Source organism: Protopterus annectens, chromosome 2.part0, assembly GCF_019279795.1.
Source record: "Protopterus annectens isolate FY-2018-M chromosome 2.part0, PAN1.0, whole genome shotgun sequence".
Lineage (NCBI taxonomy): Eukaryota > Metazoa > Chordata > Ceratodontiformes > Protopteridae > Protopterus > Protopterus annectens.
The window spans coordinates 145237434-145251778 of record NC_056728.1 but is presented as its reverse complement, the minus strand read 5'-3'; positions in this window follow the sequence as shown (position 1 = coordinate 145251778).

Here is a 14345-nt window from a genome sequence, read left to right as displayed (position 1 = left end):
AACTAACATTGGGTAAGATGGTGATCCAGGTCATAGCCTGCTATAGGTCCCCAACCATGTCCCTAGACTCTCACTCAATGTTCCTAAGCACCCTGGAATCTATCAAGGTCCAACTCAACACTGTCTTACTAGGAGAATTTAACTACCCCTCCATCAACTGGAAAAATTACTCAAGCACCAATACACAAGCCCAACGCTTCTAATCACCATGGACAGCCACATCTCACCCATACCTATGCAAAGGTAACCACCTTGAAATACTTCTCCAAAGCTGACTTTGGACTCCTAAAAACAGAGGTGGCTAACTTCATGGCACCCATGCCAATGGAAAATAGCTGCATGACTGTTGAATCATACACCAATGCACTATACGAACATGTACACAAATGCATGGAACTAGCCATACCCAACAGAACCAAGATGCTCTCCTCCAAAAAAAGGAAGCCAATCTAGTGGTCCCCTGCCATTAATAAACTCTACAACAGAAGGAAGAAACTGTTGCAGAAAAAGGTGAAGTCCCAAGACTGGAAAAACTCCCTTATTAGCCTCAACAAAAAGTTGAGATCTCTTATCAAATACTCTAAAGCCAGATATGAAGACAGAATTGTGGCAGATACTAAAAACAATCACAAAGCCTTCTATAGCTATATCAGGAACCTCCACAGTAATACCCAGATTTGCTCTGAGATACTGCACAATGGTACCTCCTATACTCAACCAACAGATATTGCCAACATACTGGCCGACATATTCAGTGCCAACTTTACACCTCTCTTCCCCCAAAGAACCAATCATAATACTGGAAGAATTCCAGGCACCCAGCATTACTGCAGCACAGGTTAAAGCTGCATTGTCCAAGGCCAAGAATACAGCTTCCATGGGACCCAATAATATCCATGGCTGTGTTCTACATGAACTAGAAAGCGAACTGGCACCACATCTGTGTGCCCTGTTCAGTCACAGCCTCACCTTAGGCTTTGTCCCTACCAAATGGCAGGCTGCTACAGTCATCCCTCTCCATAAAGGGGGAGCGACTACAGACCCTGGGAATTAGCACCCCATTAGCCTGACGAGTCTGATATGTAAAGCTATGGAGCGCATCATCATGGACCTGATTAACAAAGATATAGGAAATCTCCAAACTCTAGACCTCACTCAATCTGGCTTTGTGAAAATGAGATCATGCCTGCTCAACCTGGTTGACTTCTTTGAGTCAGTCACCAGGGCTGAGGATGAAGGTATGCAGTGCATACAGCCTACCTCGATCTGGACAAGGACTTTGATACCATTCCTCACTCAGGAATTATTGATAAACTTACTAAACTAGGCATCAACCCCTATATCACTAGGTTGGTTGCAAATTGGCTCACAGATAGAACACACAGTGTGAAACTAGCAAACTCCAAGTCAGACTGCCGACCAGTCACGAGTGGAATCTCACAGTGATCGGTCCTGGGTCTTCTCCTGTTCGGCATCTACTTCCCAGAAGTCCAGGCCAACACAAAGGGAATCTGGCTGACCAAGTTCACAGATGACTGCAAGCTGCAAACCTTTATTAACTCCCCAGGTGATGCAGACATCCTACAGAAAGGCCTCACTGAGACCAATGACTGGTGCTGAAACCATGGCCTTAAGCTTAATACCAAAAAAATGTGTTGTTATCCCCTTTGGTAAAAACTCAGTTCCCACTGATTACCACATCAATGGGAGCCCACTGAACACTGAAGGCATTATAAGAGATCTGGGGACGCAGGTAGACAGCAACCTCTCCTTCGACCACCACACTGCCACTGTGGTCAGAAAGTCCTTCTATATGGCACGTGGTTTTGCATCCAGGAAAAAAGAGGTCATCATCTCTCTCTACTCTTTCCTCATTAGACCAATCATCGAGTGTAATGCCCCATTTGGCATGTACCTCACTAGACACCTGCAACAGCTGGAGAGGCCACAGAAGTACCTCATGAAGAGGATCATAGGCATTAAACACATGTCCTACATAGGCAGACTCAAAAGACTCCAACTATTGTCTGTCTCATATCGCCTACTTAGAGGTGATTTCTACTTGACTTACAAAGCCATGTCTGACCCAGCTCTGTTAGAAATGCTACATCTAAAGAAATCCCAATCCCTCCACACCACATGCTCCAGAGACCTCAACCTCATTACCACAATCAACAGAACATCCTGGAGGGACAGGTTCCTCACCCCGAGACTACCCATGCTCTTAAATAGACTTCCCATACATGTCAAGCAGAGCACCTTGCTGATGCTCTTAAAGAGAAATCTTGATGAGTGGATGGGCAATAGAAAGTTCACCCCGGGGATCACTCCAGTGGCTGTACTTGACAGAGGCAGTGGGAACTAACATCAGGTGGCACAATGTCAGGGCACTTATATGGGCTAGGCTTGTAAAGCTTCCAGGACCATTAGCCTAGTACACACCTATGAAGCTATGGTGAAATCTAACATTGTTTCTCTCCCTTTATATTTATTGGAGAATTTGACCAGGCTGTCTTTAATACTAGATCTTTGTTCTGAGTTGGAAGGAATTTAACAATTATAGATTTAGGAGTGGTTGGATTATTTTTTTAAAGGAATTTGAAAGAGACCTATGGGCTCTCTATGCCAAAGGAAAGTGATTCTGGTAGATTTAAAGTTTTTGGCAACTATTTGTTTAGTAATTGTTTCATGCTGTCCCCTCTTCTTTCTCTGGCATTCATTAAATTATGATATTATTCCTTCTTGATCTACTTTCCAGACCTTCTACCTAGAGTATTTTGTTTTAGGATAAATTCAACATGGTTTTCATTTTCAGTTAGCCTTCCATCTAGGTCATTTACTGCTTCTTCTATAGTTGAAATCTGAACTAATTGTTTCTTAACTTCATTTAATAAATCTAGTTATTTCTTGCAGTCTTCTTTTATATTATCCATTTTGCTCTCAAGCGTATCCATTTTAACGGAGAGATCCTGGATTCTCATAAGAATGGACTGCAATTCCTTCTTCATCAAACTCTCCTGAGAAGAAACTTTAGAGTGGCTGATGACTAGATCTATCTAAAAAAACTTCTGACAGGACAATGACTTAGAAAAATCAAAAAACTTGATTTTTCTTCTGGATAGTATTACAGAATTAATTCAGGTAGCCACTATTAATTATATAAATTGTTTCTCCAAATTGTAACATATATACTCCTATCAGAATAACTGGAAAGAAGCAGAGCAAAATCTGTATGCTGTTAGCTGGTCACCATCTTGGCCATGCCATTTCTCTTTTCCTGACTTCATCCTAAATACTACTGTTGCTCACTTATTATATCCCTAATTCTAGTCCCTTGTAGCCCATTTAGCCTTAACTTCTCCTTCACAAACTTTTACAAATCTACCTTCATTGCCATCTATGTCTCTGTAAATACATTCTTTCCCCTCTTTCTATCACTGTCTTCCCAAATCTTCAATATAATCCTGTCATTTTCCATACCAGTCAATCTTTGCACTACATTTACTGCCACTGCATACCTTCTAACTCAGAAATATCCCATAACCTACCACGTTCCTCATGTTCATTCTTTCCTTCCCTGTCCTGCTGCTGTTTCTCTCCAGTCAAGTCTATTCCACCCACTCTGGAATAAAAATCCACAGGGTAAAGGACAACAGTGTCTTATTCCCCTTCCCAAGGAAATCTTACCTTCATTCACCATGATTTGTATGATAGCCTTTTGATATTCCACGGCTGGTTAGTGTGAATCCTGGAAAAGTACATTTTAATGACTGAAAATGTAGACTTTCATATACTAAGTGCAAGATTAACATTTCTTAAAGTATTCTCTTTTCTTTGACTTGATGATATTGAGGTTGGTATTTATATGTTTGGGGGATGTGGAATGCTTTTCTTTTTATGTTGGGGGAGCAGAGAAGGCTTGACCTTGCAAAAACAACTTCAAAGGAAAACAGCAATGTTCAGTTTCGGCTCCTCTTTTCATTTTAGTACACTAGGGAACTGATTTGTAGATTTGTTTCCTTATACTGAGCTCTGACAGTCTGCAAACCCATCCTTTCCCAAGAACCAGCTTCAGAGTTTTCAAGCTAAATTCTCAATTTACAGAGCGGAACCTCTGTATATCCATAAGCAATACTCCTTCTCTCTTTATATCCTCCTTATTAAAGCAGCTTACAAATTTTCATAATAATAATAATAATAATAATAATAATAATCTCCAGTGGTCTGTAGATGACCAAACTTCAACAAACACCATTTGAGATTCCTCCATCATTTTTTGCAATAGGACATCTAATCCCGATGTAAATACCCGGACCATTATTTTAGCATCACTATTGCATAATGATTGCCAGGTTTCCCCTTTCCCTCCCCCCAGTCTGTTAAAACAGATTCACCATGCTTTCTTTCACCAACATCTCCACTAAGTGATACTCATGCTTTTCCTTACTTTGTATGTCTAATTGCCACTACAGCCTTTCTTGAACTAATCACTTTGTACATCTTTTCTCTGTCTTCCCTCCTCATTTGCAGTCTTTCTCATTCCTCAAGCATTGCACCTGAACTCCTCCCTTATCTCCTTGTTCTGAGTAACACTCTTACCTTCATCTGTCTCTTTTCTAGCCACTCATGCATTCTGCCACCATTCCTTCACTTTATATACTCATAGCTTCAGTTCCTGCCATATTTTTCCAGTTCTGTCTAGATGCCTCTACTTTCTCCTGCATCTCCTGATTTTCATCCTCTTTGACTGTCATCTCCTCCTCCACTAATTCTTCCTCCTATTCATTTATCTACATCTGCTTCTGAGTCAGATCTATTTCTCTTCCCTTATTCTACCCTGCCTCCACCTATTCTGTTATCCTCTGTACTGCTTTAACATCTGCCCTCAAAGATGCCTTAATTTCATTACATTGTCTTAATCCTGCACGTTTCGCTTTTGACACATTCCTTTGAAACTACTTCAGTAGCCATTTTCTACAGCCACTTTGTCTTAGCCAGTCCCCTACACTTTTTTGTATTCCATGACTACCTCTGAAAGGTAACCATTTGAAATGTCATGACCTGCTAGAACAAGTCCAAAAATATGGGAGATTGGATGAAAGTACGGACTTGCATATACTGAGTCTGAGATGCTATTTCTCAAATATTCCCTTTTCTCCAAGGTATGGCGATGTCGGAGTTAGTATGTATACATTCATCATGTGGTGATTGCTTGCCCCCACATGGGGGAGTGCAGGTGGAGGCTTGACCGCCCTGCAAAAAGAAATTTAAAGGATAAGAGTGATTTTTGAGATTTGTCTTCTCCTGTGTTTTTGGTCTTTTTTGGATTGTTGGCACTCTGCATTCTGATTGCCAACATTTAATAGGAGCACATCTGTAAACCTTCCCTCTCTGTCTGCTTTACTTACACTATTTGTTAATGACTTTTCTGACATCCTTCTTTTACAAATGTCATTTATTGAAATCTTATACAATCTGCTTGTCTGTTTACCCACTTATTGACAAAATATCTTCAAAAGTACCTCTGCATTATTCCAACATATAACTTTCTCCTGCCACATGATCCTCCCATCACCAGCCAACTTCTTATTTTAATAATATATATACTCCTCTTCTCTCTCCTCCTATGATGTAATGTATCCCCCCCCCCTAGTTACAGTCTTTCTTCCGCACCTTTACTTTTTTCTCTCTTGAATAGGTTAGGGTCCTGTAAACATGTCTAAACCTTTTCTCTGAATTTGTCTCAAAACACCCCCCACAGTTTATTGGGATATTAAGCCTACCATATTCCATCTCCCTACCCCCAACCCCACTCCTGACTCACACCCCACTTTTCAGGTCAAAGTCACTGCCTGACATCTTCCTTAATTGCTGCTTGAGTACCATTTCTCCTTCCACCTGACTCCATTTGTTCCAATCTCGCTACCTCCCCACCTACCCTGCCTTTACACTACCTCCCTCTTATTTGATTACTGCCTTGCAATCTTATAATTCATTATCTTCACCTTTTACACTCCTCATGTTGCTCCTGTTATTGTACCACTATGAATTATTGTGCGTTAACCTATGTACTGCACAATTTAATGCATGCTGTCATCCTTAGCATCTAATAACTAGCCTCCAACTAATCATAATATTGGCACCCTCCATTTTTTAATTTTTCCAAATCTTTTGGGTTTCTAATAACATGACAAGAATGGACCCCATTCCTAAGTCAAATTCCAATTAATATTCATGAAATTAGTATTGTTTCAATCTTTGATGTCAGCCAGGAGTGCTCTTTGCAGCACCCGCAATGTGCCCAATAATGATTCTTTCTGCAATTCATGCCGGGTTACATGGATTGGTTACATGGGTCTATATCATATGAGTGAATTGCACAAATTGCAAATGCTCATAATATCGAATGTACCGGACTTCAAACTTCCTATCGTGGGGGGCTATGTCCCCTCTGCTAAATATATATTCCATCTCCGAGATCGCACTACAGTGAGGAAAGGGCAAATATCCCATTCTTCACTGTACTGCGATCTCAGAAAAAGCACTTTGAAGTCCTGTGCATTCGATATTATAAGCATTCACAATTTGTGCGATTCGCTCATATAATATAGACCCTGGTAACATATCTAAATATGATTGTAGATTCTTTGTTATAAGACCAGTTGCTTCTACAACTATTAGAGCTGTCTGGGTATCTTTCTTCCATATTGCTCTCGTTTCTGCCTGCAGATCTTGATATTTTATGACTCTGTGTCTCTCTGTGCTCAATTCACTGTAGTCACAGGGTGTGGTGATTTCCATGATCAATGCTACTTTTATCTTCTTTTCTTGGACTACTATACCAGTTTTATAGCATCTATCTTTTGAGCTGTTGGTAATGGGTGATCACATATGACATAGACTTCATCATTTTCGATGATGCTTTATGGCTCATTTTTCTAGTGTTTTTCAGCCACTTCAATAGCATTATGTTTGCACAATCCCTAGTGCAACAGTCTTGCCACATTATTATGCCTTTCAGTATACAGTCCTTCAGCCATTAGTATGTCACAACCAGCAATGAGGTGTGCAAAACCTACATTTATCTTTCTCCCACGTTTAATGGACTTTGTAAACCAACATGTACGAATCCCACTATTTTGGGCTGCCAATATTAACCTTTCATATCTTGGTTTGGATTTGGCTCTCCTTAACCATTCCTGCATTTGTTCTTGATCAACATGGGGTTCTTCCAGAAGTTTTCTATACTTGCAACTATATTTATGCTTTTTCCACATTTCATGCCTTCTCATCTGGTCCTTCACCTTATATTCTTTCATTTGTTTTTGGCACATTCAGTTGCTGCCTGATTTGTATCTACTTAGGTTCATAGGTTCATAGGTAGGTACTAGGATATCTGCCCCAAGGCATTTATAAGCCTAGCCAGAGTGTGTTGGTTTTTGCCACCCCATTGATTAATTAACTGAGCCTCTGTCAAGCAGAGCCAATGAAGTGATCCCAGGGGTGTACTTTCTGTTACCCATCCACTCGTCAAGGGTTCTCTTGAAGAGTGTTAATGAGGGGCTCTGCCTAATGTAGTTAGGAATTTTGTTCCAAAGCATGGGGAGTCTTTGTGACAGGAATCTATCCTTCCAGCATGTTCTATTTATTGTTGTGGTGAGGTTTAGCTCACTAGAGTGTGTGGCTCGCAGTGACTTGGATTTCTTTAGGTGGAGCATGTCCATCAATTCTGAGTTGGACATGGCTTTGTAAGTCAGGCAGAGATCACCTCTGAGCAAGCAATTTGCCACTGAGTGCAGCCAGAGTTTTTTCAGTTGGGCTGCATAGGACATATGTTTGAGGCCAGTAATCCTCTTGGTGAGGTGCTTTTGTGGTCTTTCAAGCTGTTGGAAGACTTCTGGTTTGATTTCCATTCCTGCTTGACGCCAATAAGCTTCTGCTAGATTAAGCAGAGAAGTCATCTTAGATTTGTTCTCCTCATGTTTCAAAACCTTTACTACATTTGGGTCTTATGAGGTCAGCAGATATGTGTGGAGTCCCACAATTGCAGATCTATACATGTAATACATTTCAAGGAGGCCCATCCCTCCTTCAGAATGGAGAATATATAATCTTGGTATACACTGATTTTTATAGATCATTTGGTGAGCATGAAGCATCCTTCTTGTTTTAATATCTAATCTATCCAACACATTTTAGGGCCAATCAATTTCTCCAAAACTGTAAGTTAGGACAGGAAGAGCAAATTGGTTTATAGCTTGGATTTTGTTCCTAGATATCAACATTGTTTTCAGGATTAATTTAAGTCTTGTAAAGTATTCCTTACTAAGTTGTATTCACATTTGTTCATGTTTTATTGCTGATCCTTCATCAAGTCCCAAACATTTATACGCTCCCTCTTGCTCAAGTTCTTCTATATCACATTCTTGTCCCAAATTGATGTTTTCCTGTTTTAAAGGTTGCTTTTGCACATTTATCAAGACCAAATGACATTCTTATATCATCTGAAAAAGTTTTGACAACCTGCAGTTGTGCTTTCAGTTCCTCATCTGATGAGCTATACAGTTTTAAATCATCAACAAAGAATAGATGAGATGTCTTTAGAAATTGTTGTTTTCTAGGAGCCAAATTATAGCCATGGCCTAAGCTGTTAAGTAAACAGCTTAATGGGTTAAGGACAAGGCAGAATAGCAACAGCAACATAGAGTCACCCTGGAATAACCTCCTTTGAATTTGTATCCCTGGAATTATAATTTGTCCTTTATCATGGCTTAATTGCAAAGTTGTCTGACACTGTTTCATGATTACTGTAATGTAGTCGATCAGGTAGGCTGTATCTTATACATTTTTAAGCACTCTTTAATCATGAATGTGGAATACTGTCAAATGCTTTTTTTGTAGTCAATCCATGCCATACTTAGATTCTTCCCCTTTTTACAGTTCTCCACTATGACTTTTATTTAACAACAAGTGATCCTTTGTTCCATATGACTTTCTTTTATTGTCCTTTTGTTCTACTGCCATAATTGAGTTTTCTTCTAAATGAATATAAACTCTGTCGGCATCAGTTCCAGTGTATAGTTTATACGTCATCGGAAGGCATTATTGGTCTATAATTTTTGGGTACCTTGCAGGTTCACTCTTAAGTAGGAGCATTGATTTCCCTGTTGTTAGCCAAGTTGGTGTCTGTTCGGGGTGCGCATATAAATAGTTCTTACTCATGGCTAAGTCTTTGTACAAAGATATGAATATTTTTAACCAAATGTTAGGTACTGCTTCTGGGCCTGGGGTTTTCCATTTAGAGGCTTTTCTTAATTTTGCTTCAATCTCTCTGGCTGTTACTGCATCCCATTTCATATCCTGTATGTTTAAACTTCTTATTCTTTCTTTTACGTTTTTTTTCATTTAGCATATTTGTTATGTTCCACGGGATCTTCATAGATACGTCTCCAAAATGCATCTATTTCTTCTTTTTTTGGTGGTCTTTTAGTTCCTTTTACCTTGTTTCCCAGTTCTTTATAAAACTTTTTTTGGGTCATCAATAAATTGCTTATTTTGTACTTTGACACCCTCCATTGTATGGTTGTCCTGATGTTGACTGTAGTTATTTTGCTCTGTTAGCATTAGTTTAAACATATACAGAACAGGAAGATTCTCCCAGCATGTTTTAACTCCCTTTCCTCTGCTTGCCATCCCACCTATACATCTTATTACACTGCATAATTAAACATATAACAGTTGTCAGTGAAATGCAAACATTTGAAAATACATCACTTTTACTTGCTGCCTAAATGTACATACAAGACTTATGCTAAAGTTATTCAGATCTAATGTAAAACTCCATCTATTTACCAAAATAATTATGAACAGGTGCACTGTTTCCTGTATCAGGAATTACAACCTTCCTTTTCAGAAACCCAATCACAATACATAAAGAGAATTGTCCATGGTCTGTATCCATTGTTTATACGTTCATCATTTGCCCACAGCAGGCCATTGCCCCATCCACTCTGTTAATTTCTTTTATGATGTTTATATACAAAAACATGCATCGGTCTATAGTTTATCTGTAGCATTTGTCCATAAAGGGGCAACCATCATTCACTCATTTGACCAAAGTCTGTACTGGAAACACCTGTCCCCTTTTTCTCTTGAATAAATTCATTCCGGGAGTCTCAACAGCTCTTGTCACATAGTCTTCTTACCACTTGTCTTTTTTCTCATTCCGTCTTCATCAAATGTCATTATTCTCTTCCATTTTACCTGTTGTCACTTGTCTTACTCCTCCAAACTCATCTCTTCTTTTCACTTGGAAAACATCCAAAGAAAACAAGGACTCAGAGTGAAGCAGCATTTGGCCTGCCCCCCCCATAAGTTCCTGCACCTACTGGGCTCCACTGCCGTGCCTAGCTCAACCTGCAGGGTCAGAGCTTGGTGTGCTTTTTACAAGCCAGTTTGTAATCCTTGGTGTCTCTTCCATCAGTTTGAACTTGGGCCCGTCCACACCTCCTATCTCCTCCCCTTACTCCACTCCTGACATGTTGTGGGTCACCTCTTTTACATAACTCCATCTTTCTACTGATTTCTCCTTCCTCAGTTTACCTTTGATGGTCAATAAGGGCCATCTTTTTCATAGGGATTTAAGGTAGGCCTATTCCTGCACGAGTCCCTCATCCCTTTTTCTTGCAGCTTATTTTCTGGAGGACTTTGCAGTACCCTACTTGCTGCTATTAAAGCACATACTAGGGAGGCAGGCTTGTCACACTCTTCTCTGAGTTTCAAGAGGCTTTGTTTACCACTTCATCTCCCACCACTCATTATTTTATTTATTTATTTTATTTTACATTTGTTGACTGGGATTGTCCGACTGAGCTGAAGGCCTGGGGAGAAAAGCTCTAACATATTAAATAATTATCATTATAAATTAGCATTAAACAACAATGTTACAGGATTATTACAAGGCATTAAGTAGCAATACAATGTTATACAGTGTCAATAATCAGGAGTATAGCAAAGCTATTTCAAGATGTATAAAAAGAAATATGTCATTAAGATGAATATAGTTTTTCGGGTAAGTGGTTACAAAAATCCTGTTTTATCATAATGTAGTTACATGAAGGCAAGACAATTACAATAGAATGTTTCTCTGAGGAAATTTGCATAATGGATTTTAGAAGACAGTAGAAAGAGTAGTCAAGGAAGATTAGAGAGAGCTAGTGAGAAGAGTGAGTTAAGGGCAGAAAGTAGATTAAGGTATGAGAAGTAGGGGATGTTTAAGGAGGGAGAGTGCAGTGGCAGAACCAGTGACTTTTAAAGTGCTCTTTGGTGGCTGTCTTAAATTGTTTAGGATGTGTAAGGGTCCTGATTTCTAGTGGGAGCCTATTCCAAGCAATAGTGGGGTGATAGCTGTACATGTTGCGTCCAACTTTAGACTTGGGTTTGTAGATTTGTAGTAGGTCTTGGTTAGAGCTTCGGAGAGGTCTCATCTGAAGTAACAGTAATTTCCCCGCTGTTAACAATCATGTACCACTTGTTACAATATTGAATACCTTCACTTCTTCTTCCTCTACATTCTACTTACAGTCGACAACGTTTTCCTCCACAGGTGACTGCTACCACCATTTTGTGTTTTCTTCAGTGTGTCTATGTAAACTCTGATAGCTTCTTCTTTAGTAGGGCAACCCCCCCACCACTTAATTCTTATAACTGCAGGACATACCATCACCCTGCCCACTGTCCCTTCCTGCTTCATCTGACATAACACTGGCTTCATCTCCACTCACACTTGCTACACTAAGGCTAAAATGACCTCCATAACTTTTATTGTGTACCTTCCATCATCAGATCCCCTCTTGTATGCTACTTGCCTTAAAAGGACAACAGCAGTGTTCGACTTTTGCTGTTCTCCTGTGTTTTAGTAGTATTTTTTTTTCATAATGCCATGACTCACTCCTAAAAATCTTGGAATTACAACACAGAGCTGCTGTATAGATGTGTTTCCTTATATTGAGCTCTGGCAGTCTGCATAGACCATCCTTTATCACATGAACCAGGTCCACAGCCATCAAGATAATAATTTATAGAAATGAAAGCAGTATCCCTTTTCCCTTTAGCTGCAAACTTTAATGTGGTGGTGATACATCTTGCAATGACAAATCTGTCTTTAGTGCCTGGTTTACTATTCAGCTTCTTTACCCTGTGTGCACTGTCAGTTTGTGCATCCAAGCCACCACTTGCCTTCCCCAAATCTATGAGCAATGTTTATAATACCTACTTCTGCCACTCTTTCCTTTCTGATGTTGTCCTTTCAATCCCTATTTTTCAGGGTATCCATTTTTATTCTAGCTCTGTCCAACCTGGATTTAATTTTCAGAACCTAACTTTTGCATCTCTCCACCGCCCCTATCAGGTTGTCTAACTTTGATTCCTACTACTGTATCCTTTGGATGAATTACTTGCCAGATTTTTTTGCATACCCCACAGTCACTTGCATGTTCCCTACATCTGCTGCAATAGCAATAAGTTTCTTTAAAATCACATTATATCTATATTCATGATTTGCTATAGTGTCCCCTAGAGTACTCCTTCACTTTACTTTCACCACACTAGCTTATAACTTTATATTTCTGTTTTGTTTTAGGTCTCCATGGGCATTCAGGCCCATTCCAGTACTGGATCCAGCAATCCTGTAGTCCATTTCTTTTGTCACATGTAGCCAAGCTCCATTCTTAATCTTTAATCTCTTTAGGCTGTTTGAGGACTGTTCTGCACATTCTTTCTACTCCTATTATCACTTATACTCTCCTCTCCCCTTCTACCCCTTTTATCTTACTTAAGATCCTTTATTTTTGAGCCCCTGAGTTTTACTTTATTACTTTGTAATGCTTTAATTATAACTCACAGTTGTATTTGCACTGGCTGTGTACTGATCCTTACTTCCCATCTTTCTTACTTGTAAACCATCATCCAAAAGTTACCTCCTCTCCCTCTGCCTTAACTCCTCAGGTCATTCAGACTCACTTCACTCTTCACTTAGTATTCATCTCTAGTAACAAACTCTCTCCCACTCTTATACATCCAGCACTTAACTCTCAGCTGAAACTGCACTGTGTTGCCACTCGTCTTCATTCAGTAAGTGGAGTCACTGGTTGCTCTGATTACAAGTTTTCCAGTCGTGGCATGGAAGCCCTTCATCAGTGGAGCCATCTTGGCCTGGATCATTGGCATCTTGAAGTTCTCCTCCATAGGTCCATCTTAACAATAACAGACTCATAGAGTATCTGTCTGATCAGCAGTGTTTTTGGAAAGTACTTTTGCTAGAACTGACACTTCCATGCACACCATTTATTTTACACAAATTTTTGGCCCACTCCCGGTATCCTACATTCCCATGGCACTGAACATCACAGCTGGTTCAGGTTTCTGGCATCCTCTCTGTTGTGGCTTAATTGCTCCTGCCTGCTTAGGGTAGTACACAGCAACTGTGTTCTGCAATGGTATGGTTGTCTGTGGTACAAGTGTGGCACTGTCATTGAGCATTACATAACTGCTTTATTGAGCATTCTCATATAATTGCTGGTTTGCTATCCATTACATGTTTTTCACATGGTCATTCTGAATAGCTGCTTACTTGTTTGGCACTTAGCTCTGTAGCTTGGTATGTAGAATGAATTGAGTCCCACTATTTCTGCATGCATCTGTAGTGTGTTCAACCAGGTTGTACGGATGGATGTACTGCCTCTGTATATGTACTCATACCATGGGGTGCATACTACCTTGGTATGCTACTTCCAAGGTGCATAGCCCTTATGCATTGGATATTATATTTATAAATGTATATCATCCAAAATTTCCCTTCTCTATTGTAGTTGTACTAAGTATGTACCAAGCTCCCTAATTTCCACCCTATGTCATTCTCACTGTTTTGGCAGTTTTGCCTTGCACACTTTCTAATAGCATTATCTTTTTTTATCCTAATGATTGCCAGAACTGGGCATTTATTTGACCTAACCAGTGTCCCTACATTAGAGGGTCAGCTTAGAATGCTTAATGTTCCTTTTTCTATGCTAGTTCATGCTTTCCAATGGAATAAACATTCATTTAGGCTTTGATTTTGGCAATTAAACAAGTATCTTGTAAAGAGGAATTGCAAAAGATTAACTTTACAACTTGTTGCCACAACTTCATTAACACTGCATTTGCTTGCCTATTTGAATTGTCTAATCCAGTCCCATAACAACCCAGTATACCATGGATGCTGTGGTGTTTAGGCTATAAGCATAATCACCACAAACTAATCCACAAAAGTACTACTGTGAATGTTATGAATCAGAAGTTTTTCATCC